Raw genomic sequence first — 11,298 nt, 5'->3', positions numbered from 1 at the left:
TGACTTCCCAAATATATCCAGAACACACATTTTGAGAAGGATCATTTCTTACTTTCCAGGGAAATCACTCTTGATTCTTTTACACTCAGCAGTGATCCTTTTTAAGAATAAATTCTGGTGGGTAAAAAGAGGAAAGTTAGAAAAGACAGTGACATATTTGCCCGTGATTGAGTAAGTAGAGAACCTACACTGATACCATTTTGAAACGGCAACAGGAAGCACGTTTGAAATGTAGCAACACAACCAAATAAAACTGAAGGAGAGCTCATCCCACAGCTGATAAATAAGAAGTTAGTGAGTTATTTGTACGGGATTATACAAACAACAACAGGGGAACTTTATGATGGACAGAAGCTGTGTTCCCTGAGACAGCTCCCTATAAAAGACTTACAGAGAACAACTCTGTAGGATATCTTCCTTCGAGACAAAATGTCTTGCTGTGAGTCTGGTCTCCAAGGCTGCTGCAGCATCCCCGCCGGCCCTAACACCACCGTCTGCTCCTCTGACCTACGCTGTCAATGTGGAGTCGACCTGCCCAGCACCTGCCCACACGAGATCAGCCTCCTCCAGCCCACCTGCTGTGACACCTGCCCCCCACCCTGCTGTGACACCTGCCCCCCACCCTGCTGTGAGCCTGACTCCTACGTTCTGTCATGCTGGCTGCTCAACAGGGGCCACCCTCCTCCACACCTAAGCGGGATCTCTGTCACAACCTGTGTCCAGCCCGGTGAGCATGAAGCACCAGGCTGCTAGCCAAAGATAGGTTCAAGAGCTTGCCCACATTGCCCCAAGGGACAACGATAGTCATTAAGGGCCCCTCAGCAAATGGTCTTTAATTAAAAGCTCTGAAAGAAAATGTTCTGACCCTGTGCCTTCAGTTTTGCAGAACTGTTCTACATTTTGAATGATTTCCAGTGAGAAGTCAAATAAACACCGTCATGGACCTCCTCACTTTAAAACTAAATAAACACCACTGTGCCCAAACCACGTGCTGTCTCATGTTTAATGCTATAATTACCAAACAACTCTTGGCACATGTGTGTACATCATAAACCTATAAATATGTCCAGCAGAATGACACCATCTGATGACATCAGCATAAACCTCATAGGCAAAAGGAGGCCTCACAAGGATATGTACGTACTTGAAGAAAATTACCTGAACAGTCAAATATATTAAACTCTAAGATTAAAATCATTTTAAATTCCAAGGTCAACTCCTACTTTTAATTTTAATATTTCCCTGCCTCTTTAAGTAACTACATCGTGTTTCTCCTTTTAAAGATTCTGAGAAACTGGCAATTAAACATCCACATACAGAAGAGACCCCAAAAACTGAGATGAGCCATATTTTTTTTCATTGACTCATTTAGGTGAAGTTTTAAATGTAAAACCGTCTTGACAAGTATAAAAGCACTTCAGAAATGAAATGAATCATTCTGCTTATGTAAAGTATTATTATTATTATTAGGGGATATTCTAAAAATAAATACATACCTTTTTCATTCTAATCTGTAATTTAATCCAATTCAAAACACATTTATCAAATGCCTACTCTGACCTAGTTACTTGACAGAGACAAAGAAAGTGAAGTCATACTTCCCACTTTCAGAGAGTTTGCATTGGAGTGAGGAAGAAAGATAAAAATGATGAGCCATAATATATAACAGACTGAAATGAGGTTTACATGAAAAGATAGGCAGCATACTTTGTGAAAGCAAAAAATGAAAACATCTAGAAGAACCACCTAAAGGTTGCCATGAAGAAGATATTTGAGCTGATGTTTGAGGAATGAGCAGGATTTGAGAAGTAGAGAGCTGGGGAAGGATATTGCAATAGATGATCACACAAAGATGCAAAGTACCTAGAAGGTGCTAACCTTCATTTTTATTTGATAAGCTTTGTGACACATATCAATATTCAAGCAAAAATCAAGCCAACTTCACTAATGAGTTTTTCTTCCAATAAAATGCATGAAGCTTATTTACCAATGCCATTTAGTATTTTCTGCTGATTGTTTCAACCAGGTTTCTTTGCTTTTAAACAGGCCAAGTTGGTATTCAGTAACGTCCCCTCAGATACAGCCCACCAAAGAATGCATACTTTGTGTTTCCTCAACAACTTGCCATCCAACAAATTATGTATTTTAGATTCTACTACCTGAATAGTTTTGTGCTAAACAAGGGGAAGATGTTGGAATCAGGATATTACACCCTGGAGATTATTCAGTCCAACTTCCTCATCTGCCAACCTAGACTCTGGCAACTCAAGGCCAAGTGAGGTGAGGAATGCCGTATAAGGCATTCCTCAAAGGAATTTACAACCTAATTGAAGATCCAAGATATGAAAACAAATAAACATGGACAGTAGGAAATAAGGCCATGAAGAAAGGATTTCTATAGTTCTAAATCACATTGGATCAGATTGACTTCCAGAACCCACTGTCATTTTGCGAATCTTATGACTACTCCTTTAGTCCTTGTTTCAACTTATTTTAAATTTAGTAGAGCATTCATCTGAAAATGAATAAAGATGAGGTGAATTTTATTTTAACAGTACATTTTACAAAAGCCAGCAACTGGGTGGATCTTTCTTCCCAGTGAATTTACATTTTGACATAACTTTGAGTAAAGAATGCTTAAAAAAAAAAATAGTAATACAAATTTTGGAAACTTGGAATAGATTGAAAAATAATGAAAAGGAGTTTCATCTTATTCCATTCTGGCTCTACCCTACTTACTCAATAGAACCTGAATTATAGCCTCAATAAATAAATATGTCTGAGATGCATACAGCCATATGCAACATTCAACTAGAAGTAGCCATGTCCCTGTTGACTTTATTGAGAGGATGGTCCAATTAACCATTTGAGTTATATGTACTAAAATTAGTAATTAAAAATTGTATCACGTTATGCATTTATTATAAATTAAGGGGTAAAAACAAGGAAAAAAATATAGCCTCTGAAACTGCAGCTAAATTGTCTCTCAGACTGATTATCCATAATTCATATAAGGTTTGGCATTCCAGGACTCTGAAGATAAAATGTAATCATCTTATGACAAAAATGACAAGTCAGTGAGTCAAAAACATGATTTACCTTAATAAGGGCAGGACTCTTAATGGACAAGTAAATACCAAACTGATTAGAGAATCTTAGTGAAAAGGAGTGGGATAAACAAAAATGAGAGGAAGCCTTCTGGTTGGACCAACACCCACTGGGGAGCGTATATAAGAGCCCCAAAGCAAGAGGAGACATTTGAACCTCAGAAACCTCATCTTTCCAAGAAACCAAGAGCAGACCAGATTCCCAACACCATGGCTTGCTGTGTTCCCTGCTGCTGCAGCGTCCCCACCGGCCCCGCCACCACCATCTGCTCCTCTGACAAATGCTGCCGGTGCGGAGTCTGCCTGCCCAGCACCTGCCCTCACACCACTTGGTTACTGGAGCCAACCTGCTGTGACAACTGCCCCCCACCCTGCCACATTCCTCAGCCCTGTGTGCCCACCTGCTTCCTGCTCAACTCCCGCCACCCCACCCCAGGTCTGGAGACCATCAACCTCACAACCTTCACTCAGCCCTCCTGTGAGCCCTGCATCTCCAGCTGCTGCTGAATGATGGCTGCTTTCCTCCTTGCCTGACAATGCCTCCTTGCCTGACAATGAAGAACCCAGAAGTTGTCTATTCAGTATTCACTTGCCTCAGCAGTTTATCAGATGTTGAGGCAGACCAGATGGCCCAGATATGGAAAATCACCTTTCATTTTAACGGAAAGAACAACTGAGACCTTTTTTATGATTATTTGGCTGAATAACCATTTCATTCATTTGGGCAGGTAAATATCATCTATTATCAAAACACTAATAAATTCTCTAAGAGCTCAGGCTGTATTTTCTGGTCATGTTGCTTTGTGGATCCATTATACTGGATATTTTCTTAGAGAAAAAAAAATTCATGATGGGTTTTCCAATAAACTATTTCTCTGGCAAAATTTGTTGTTTGTGTATGTCAGAGTTTTGGGTATATGTCTGATTTTTTTTAAAAAAACGTGAAGATGATTATTTTATTTAAAAGAAAGAATCTAAGAGATTATGCTGAGTGAAATAAGTCAAGCAGAGAGAGTCAAGTATCATATGGTCTCACTTATTTGTGGAGCATAACAAAGAACATTGGAGGACATGGGGAGATGGAGAGGAGAGGGAGTTGAGGGAAACTGGAAGGGGAGATGAACCATGAGAGACTATGGACTCTGAAAAACAACCTGAGGGTTTTGAAGGGGTGGGGGGGGGGGGGAACCAGGTGGAGGGTAATAGGGAGGGCACGTACTGCATGGAGCACTGGGTGTGATGCCAAAACAATGAACACTGTTATGCTGTAAATAAACAAAAAAAAGAAAAAAGAAAAAAGAAAGAATCTATTAGAAGAATGCTTGGAACTAGCTAGCTTCCTAGGCTAGTTAACTTCAAATTGGTTATCTTTTATGTTCTCTCCTTTTCTTCAGCCAAATACAATTTGAAGGTGAGCCAATATTTATTTACCTACACTTTGCTGGGTAAATCACAGTAACTCACATAATCCTTAAAACATCACTCACAGATGAGAAAAATGAAGCTTTAAGAATTATTCAGCACTTTTGGGGCACCTGGGTAGCTCAATGGGAAGCCTCTGCTTTTGGCTCAGATCATGATCCCAGAGTCCTGGGATCGAGCCCCACATTGGGCTCTCTGCTCAAGCAGGAAGGCTGCTTCCCCCTCCCTCTCTGCCTACTTGTGATCTCTGTCTGTCAAATAAATAAATAAAATCTTTAAAAAAAAATTATTATTCAACACTCTCAAAGTTACTTATTAAGAAATCCAGAGTTCAGCTCCTCGTATGTCTGATTTTAAATAGTTTTTTTTTTAGAGATTTTATTTATTTATTTGACAGAGAGAGAGATCACAAGTAGAGAGGCAGGCAGAGAGAAAGGGGGGGGGGGGGGAAACAGGCTCCCTGCTGAGCAGAGAGCCCGATGCGGGGCTCGATCCCAGGACCCTGAGATCATGACCTGAGCCGAAGGCAGCGGCTTAACCCACTGAGCCACCCAGGTGCCCCTCATATGTCTGATTTTAAAGCCCAATTCTTTCTACCATGTGACAGAGCCTCCAATACCAACAGCCAGAAGCTGAGTGAACAGTTATGACATCAACTTCAAAAATGCAAGAGAAATAAAAAACGTAAGAATCTTTAACAAAATCATAACATCCAATTATAACCGAAAAGGATCTCTTGGCTCACAGATTAAAAGTGGCAGGTATTCAGTTCTAGGATCTGGGTCATTTAATGAGTCTACCAATTTCAACTTCATTTTCCCTTAAAGAGAACTTAAGTGGCCAACTCTAAAAGCAAGGCACAGGAATATATCTCTATTTGTCACCATCCTTGGCACAGAAATTCAAATCCAGTGATCAACAGAATGTCAAAACTTTTCCGGTGACGAGAACTAGAGCTAAAGCCTTAATTAAATATGATTTAATGGGGCACCTGGGTGGTTCAATCGGTTAAGCATCTGCCTTTGGCTCCAGGGTCCTGGGATCGAGCCCAGCATCAGGCTCCTTGCTTGGTGAGGAACCTGCTTCTCCCTCTCCCTCTGCCCCTCTCCCAGCTTGTGCTCTGTCAAATAAACAAAATCATTAAAAAGAAACAAAATACAAAAAATAAACATGATTTAATCTATGACTTTGTTTTGTTTTACAATCTGCTTAATTTTATCTTGAGATTATCCTTTACCCAGCCTTAGAGAAAGAATACATATATAATTCATATATTACACATATCACGAGGTATACATATACATGTGTAATATATATATATGTGTCATTCATATACAAAGGCAGAAGCCAAAATCTGAAAAGCATTGAGCTAAAACCAAAAGAATATAGGCAAAAAAGAAAAAGGCAGGGCAAGGAAGGGAAGAAATAAATGCCTTCAAATAAACATGTTTCTCAATGTTCTTAGTGTGCTTGTCAGTCTCTCCAGAGAGAGATTTCTCAGACAGTCTCACAGGCTTGTTAGTGGTTTGAATGAAAAGAACTTAGCAGCCATGGGTACATGGATACAGCCTACAATAATGCCAACAATGAATTTAGTCCATTCATTCATTCACTTGGCCTGTATTTCATGAGTGCTTCCCCTGTGCCAGGCACCATATCTGTGTTAGGATTGTAAAGATAAAAGAAATGTTATTACCTGGAGTGTTCTCAAGTTTCTCTCAAATCTGATGAGGGAGGCAGACAAGCTGTCTTTTTTTTTTTTTTTTTTTTTTAATTTATTTATTTGGGGTGCTTGGGTGGCTCAGTCAGTTACGCATCTGCCTTCATGTCAGGTCATAATCCCAGTGCCCTGGAATAAGTCCCACATTGAGCTCCTAGCTCAGCAGGGAGCCTGCTTCTCCCTCTGCCTGCTGCTCCCCCTGCTTGTGTTCTCACTCTCTACCACCCCCCTGGAAATAAATAAAATCTTTTAAAAAAATTATTTGTTTATTTTAGGGGGGGGAGGGCAGAGGAGGAGAACCTTCAAGCAGATACCCTACTGAGCATACAGCCCAATATGCAATCTCATGACCCAGGAGATCGTGACATGAGCCAAAACCAAGAGTCAGATGCTCAATCAACTGAGCCACCCAGGAACTCTAAGACGAACCAGTTATAATCACAATACATGTGTTTTAGATAAGCATATGAATATATTTGTAATGCCATGTGGATCCTGCTGTGACTGATGTGAGCAGCATGGCATGCAAGCACAAAGAGGAACTAAAACCCAGATCTGGTGATTCAGTGTCAGGATGAGGGATAGTTATGGAAAGCCTCTGAGCTATCCAGGCTAAAAATTAGAAGATGACAAGGCAGGAGAGGAGGGGAGAGGCTGTTCCAGACACAGCAGCAGCTTACTAACTCATGGATTGAGTCCACTGAAGATGGGGAGAAGAAGTGAGGGAAGGAGGAGAGAAGAAATGCAAAGACCCTGAGGTTGGGGCTCCCTAAACAAAGGGTTTTAAGACTGAAACCCCCAAGCAAAGAGAGATTTGAAGCAAGAAACTAACAATCCTATTTTGTTTCTTTTTATTATCAACCTTTGATTTATGTCTTCACTGTCACAGATACCCCTGTAGCCAAAGGCAAGCTACCCCAAGATGCGCCACTCTGGCATACTAATTTTTTTATACTCATTATTTTAAATAAAAATTACTTAAGACACAGTCTATGCAAGGACATCTAGATCCTCCTCTGTCCCTGTGAAAGCAAGAAATAAATCTCCATTGTGAAATGTACCCTCCCTGTATTTGGAGGTAAAGACACATCCTCATCATCACCAGAGATAGGAAATGTAAAGCTGAGAAGGATGTATATAAACAAACCTTACTACCTTTTACTTGCTCCTAATTTACTACCACAGCCCAAATTCTATTTACAATTCCTTACTATTTGAGGCTCCCAACGTTAAGTTTTTTTTGACCTGAGAATTCCTCACGTGTTGCTTCTTTGCCTCAGAAGTATAAAAAAATGCCTGCCTTGGTCATTTCTTTAGGTCTCAATTTCATTATTGGCCTTCAATGAGCACATAATAAAAATCTGGTGTTTTCTCCTGTTAATCTGTCTCATGTAAATTTAATTCTTAGGCCAGCTGGAAGACCTTCAAGGGTAGAGGAAGAATTTTCTCCTTCCCCACATCCCCATTGACTATCGACAGTATAATTAAAACTGGGCAAGGACTTGTGTGTGTGCACGTGCACGTGTATATGTATGCAGATTTTCAGCAATTTGAAAATCTACCATCTAATCAGAATCACCACATTTTTCCTGCATTTGCTTAAAGGAAAAGGTGAATTTTGTTTCTTAAAATAAAATGTTTAGTATCTCTGACACATACTTTAAACTTGCATGTTAAACCACAAAAAAGGTAGCTCAATCTCAATAGGTCCTACATTTAGTTTATAACAAATCAGTCACCAGGCCATCTAACGCAAATTACCTCACCACTCTAGGATTCACTGTCCTAATTTACAAACAAAGGAGAGTTATTCCCAGGTCTCTTAGACCCTGCCAAAGAAAAAAAATTTAATAAAGCACCGCAAGTCTTTTCAATAAAAGAGATGTGTTTACTATCATAAACATATTACTTTACAACTGTTTCTAATCTATAACTTTAAATATTATTTATGATTATGAAAACACAACATCCTAAACAGAACAGTAACAATTTCTTTATCTTTATAAGTTTAACTCGAAGTAACACTGCATTCTAAATAAGAGAGTGATCTCTTTCTGCCATGAAATTCTGTGAGAATCTGAAAACCTCGCTGTACTGTTTTTCTTAAAATGTTAAAATAATTTCTTTCTGCTTTTAATGTTTATGCTCTTAGAACCCTTCCTATCATAATGTATAATAACAGCAACTTAAAATAATATCTGCATGGTAAACCTTCCATCAAACTCCAAGTTCCACGAGAGCAAGAATGAGGTCTGTTTTGTTCACGGTTGTGTATCCAAAATTTATCACAGTGCTTAGCACATGGGAATTGCTCAATAAATGTCTATTAAATTATTTTTAAAATACTGAAAATGTTCATCAGTCCTAAGAAAAGAGTGAGCAATTTGGCAGGTATTCACTCAAAGATAAATCTGGTTGAAGTCCAGGGACACCAGCAGAGATTACAAATCCTTTTTTCCCTGAGTCATAGAGTACTTTCTTAAATTTAAAGTTTATTAATTTCTGTGCCAGCTGTTTTAATTGTAGGTATGAACCTTCAAATAAATGCATGGTGTTTCCTATATGGTTCCTCTTCTACTTATCCGCAGCTATGTTTTTCTTCTTGAGACTGTTTATTTCCCCTTTTCCTTACTTCGAATTTGATCTGCAACTTACTTGGATAATGATTATCTTTGTGTAGCACTTTATGATTGTCTATGGAAAATAATCTTCCAAGTAGAAGAATGTAGATATTATGATTCTTATCTTGCAGAAGAGAAAGGATGAAGCTCTAGAATGTGAATGACTTACCATAACAAGGAAGACAATGAGCAGGACTGAGATCAGTAAAGAGCTTTCTGACTCCTAATATGGTCCTTTCGAATCTACATGCCATCCAGGAAAACCATACAGACATGCTCCCCCATAGTGCACAGATACACAGGTATACTTAAAGGAAGAGGTGGGGAGCAAGTGAGAAGAATCATGGCTTGAAGTATGAGTGAGTCAAAGTTGAGTGGAATGGTGTGAAGGTCAGGATGACCCTTCACAGAAGCCTACTGTGTGTTCCCTCTTAAACACTGAACCATCTCTAAAGCCTAAACAGTGTACTGAAACTAAAGAGTCCAGGTCCTAAGATGCCCTTCAATGGACGAATGGATAAGGAAGATGTGGTACATATACACAATGGAGTATTATGCCTCCTCAGAAAGGATGAATACCCAACTTTTGTAGCAACATGGACGGGACTAGAAGAGATTATGCTGAGCGAAATAAGTCAAGCAGAGAGAGTCAAGTATCATATGGTTTCACTTATTTGTGGAACATAACAAAGAACATGGAGGACATGGGGAGATGGAGAGGAGAGGGAGTTGAGGGAAACTGGAAGGGGAGATGAACCATGAGAGACTATGGACTCTGAAAAACAACCTGAGGGTTCTGAAGGTGCGGGGGGTGGGAGGTTGGGGAACCAGGTGGAGGGTAATAGAGAAGGCACGTTTTGCATGGAGCACTGGGTGTTGTGCAAAAAGAATGAATACTGTTACGCTGAAAAAATAAATAAAATGGGAAAAAAAAAAAAAAAAAAAAAAAAAAGTCCAGGTCCTTCCTACCACAGAAACAACTGATTTGGGGAGAAAATGCACTACACTGGAAAATAAAATAAAATGTATACAGATTAACTTAGACCCTTATCTTCGTTTTCTACTGTTAGTAATTTCATGTGAATATTAGTAGTGTGGTCTCGAATTATTCTTTTACTTAGGATGTAGATATAAGCTACAAATTTAACTTTCCCCACACTTAGCAGTTAATGAAGGAAACAAAGCAAGCCAGTTCTCAATAGAGAGATAAATAACCAATACACATATGAAGGAATGTCTCAACTTAACTTGTTATAAAAGAAATACAAATACAATAATGAAATTTCATTTTTACCCACTAAGTTGGCAAAACACTCTTAAAATAAAATATTCATCAAAAAGTATAGGGAAACAGCATTCTCAAAGACAGCTAGTGGGAATACATAACTAGAGACAAAAAGAACCATTCTGAAGGACAGTATGGCAATGAATATCAAAGACCTTAAAATATTGTTCCAATAATTCTACCCAATAAGTCTGTTCCTGAAATGGCCAGAAATGTGCATAAAGACTTCTATCCACAGTTGTTACTACTGCCATAATTACCACCTTGCAAATAACCTAATCATATGAAATTTTTAAGTAGCTTAGATGTATAACCATATGATGAATACTAGGAAACCCTAAGAATAACATTACCAAATATATTTAAGAATACAAGATAATGAATATATATATGTTTAAGCAAAAGGCAAGTTACAGAAAAGTAGGTATGATTCCAGTAACATAATAATAAATGTATAGGAAAATTACTAGAGGTATATATACAAATATTCATAGAGAATATCTCTTGATGATAAGAATATGAGCAAGTTTTTTTATACTTTCCTATTTTGTCCAAATTTTTAAATATATAATATTTATAGTCAAAAATGGAATAACAGGTGTCTTTTAAAAGTTTGCCATGTAGGGGCACCTGGGTGGCTCAGTGGGTTAAGCCTCTGCCTTCAGCTCAGGTGATGATCTCAGGGTCCTGGGATCAAGCCCCGCATCGGGCTCTCTGCTCAGCGGGGAGCCTGCTTTCTTCCTCCTCTCTCTCTCTGCCTGCCTCTCTGCCTACTTGTGATATCTGACTGTCAAATAAATAAATAAAATTTTTTTAAAAAGTTTGCCATGTTTCTCAATAACGTATTTCTCCATATTAATATAAGTACGATCTTCGAAAGTCCCAACATTTAATACAATGTTCCATGTCGATTATATTTCAACAAAAAATTAAGTAATTTTTTTAAAGTCCCAAAGCTAAAAGAAAGTTACTAAACTTAAGTTCAACTTTTCCAAACAAGAATACATCAGGCCAATTGATACAGACAGAGGCAAAGAGAATAAACACTAAACTATCACTAGAGATAAGACCTACAAATTACAGGTTATATTGTGCAATATTCCCCAGAAAGTCTGGTGTTGGAATTGTAATAGCAGAAGCTTT

At 38.6% G+C, this 11,298-nt stretch overlaps 1 pseudogene; it reads left to right on the top strand.

The window, feature by feature from the left end:
- The first annotated feature begins 429 nt into the window (after positions 1-429).
- LOC123930045 lies at positions 430-804 on the top strand (annotated as a pseudogene).
- Positions 805-11,298: the final 10,494 nt, after the last annotated feature.

The sequence above is a fragment of the Meles meles genome, chromosome 18 (assembly GCF_922984935.1).
Source record: "Meles meles chromosome 18, mMelMel3.1 paternal haplotype, whole genome shotgun sequence".
Taxonomy (NCBI): Eukaryota; Metazoa; Chordata; class Mammalia; order Carnivora; family Mustelidae; genus Meles; species Meles meles.
Note: the sequence above shows the minus strand (reverse complement) of the source record. Positions and strands in the feature narration are given on the sequence as shown.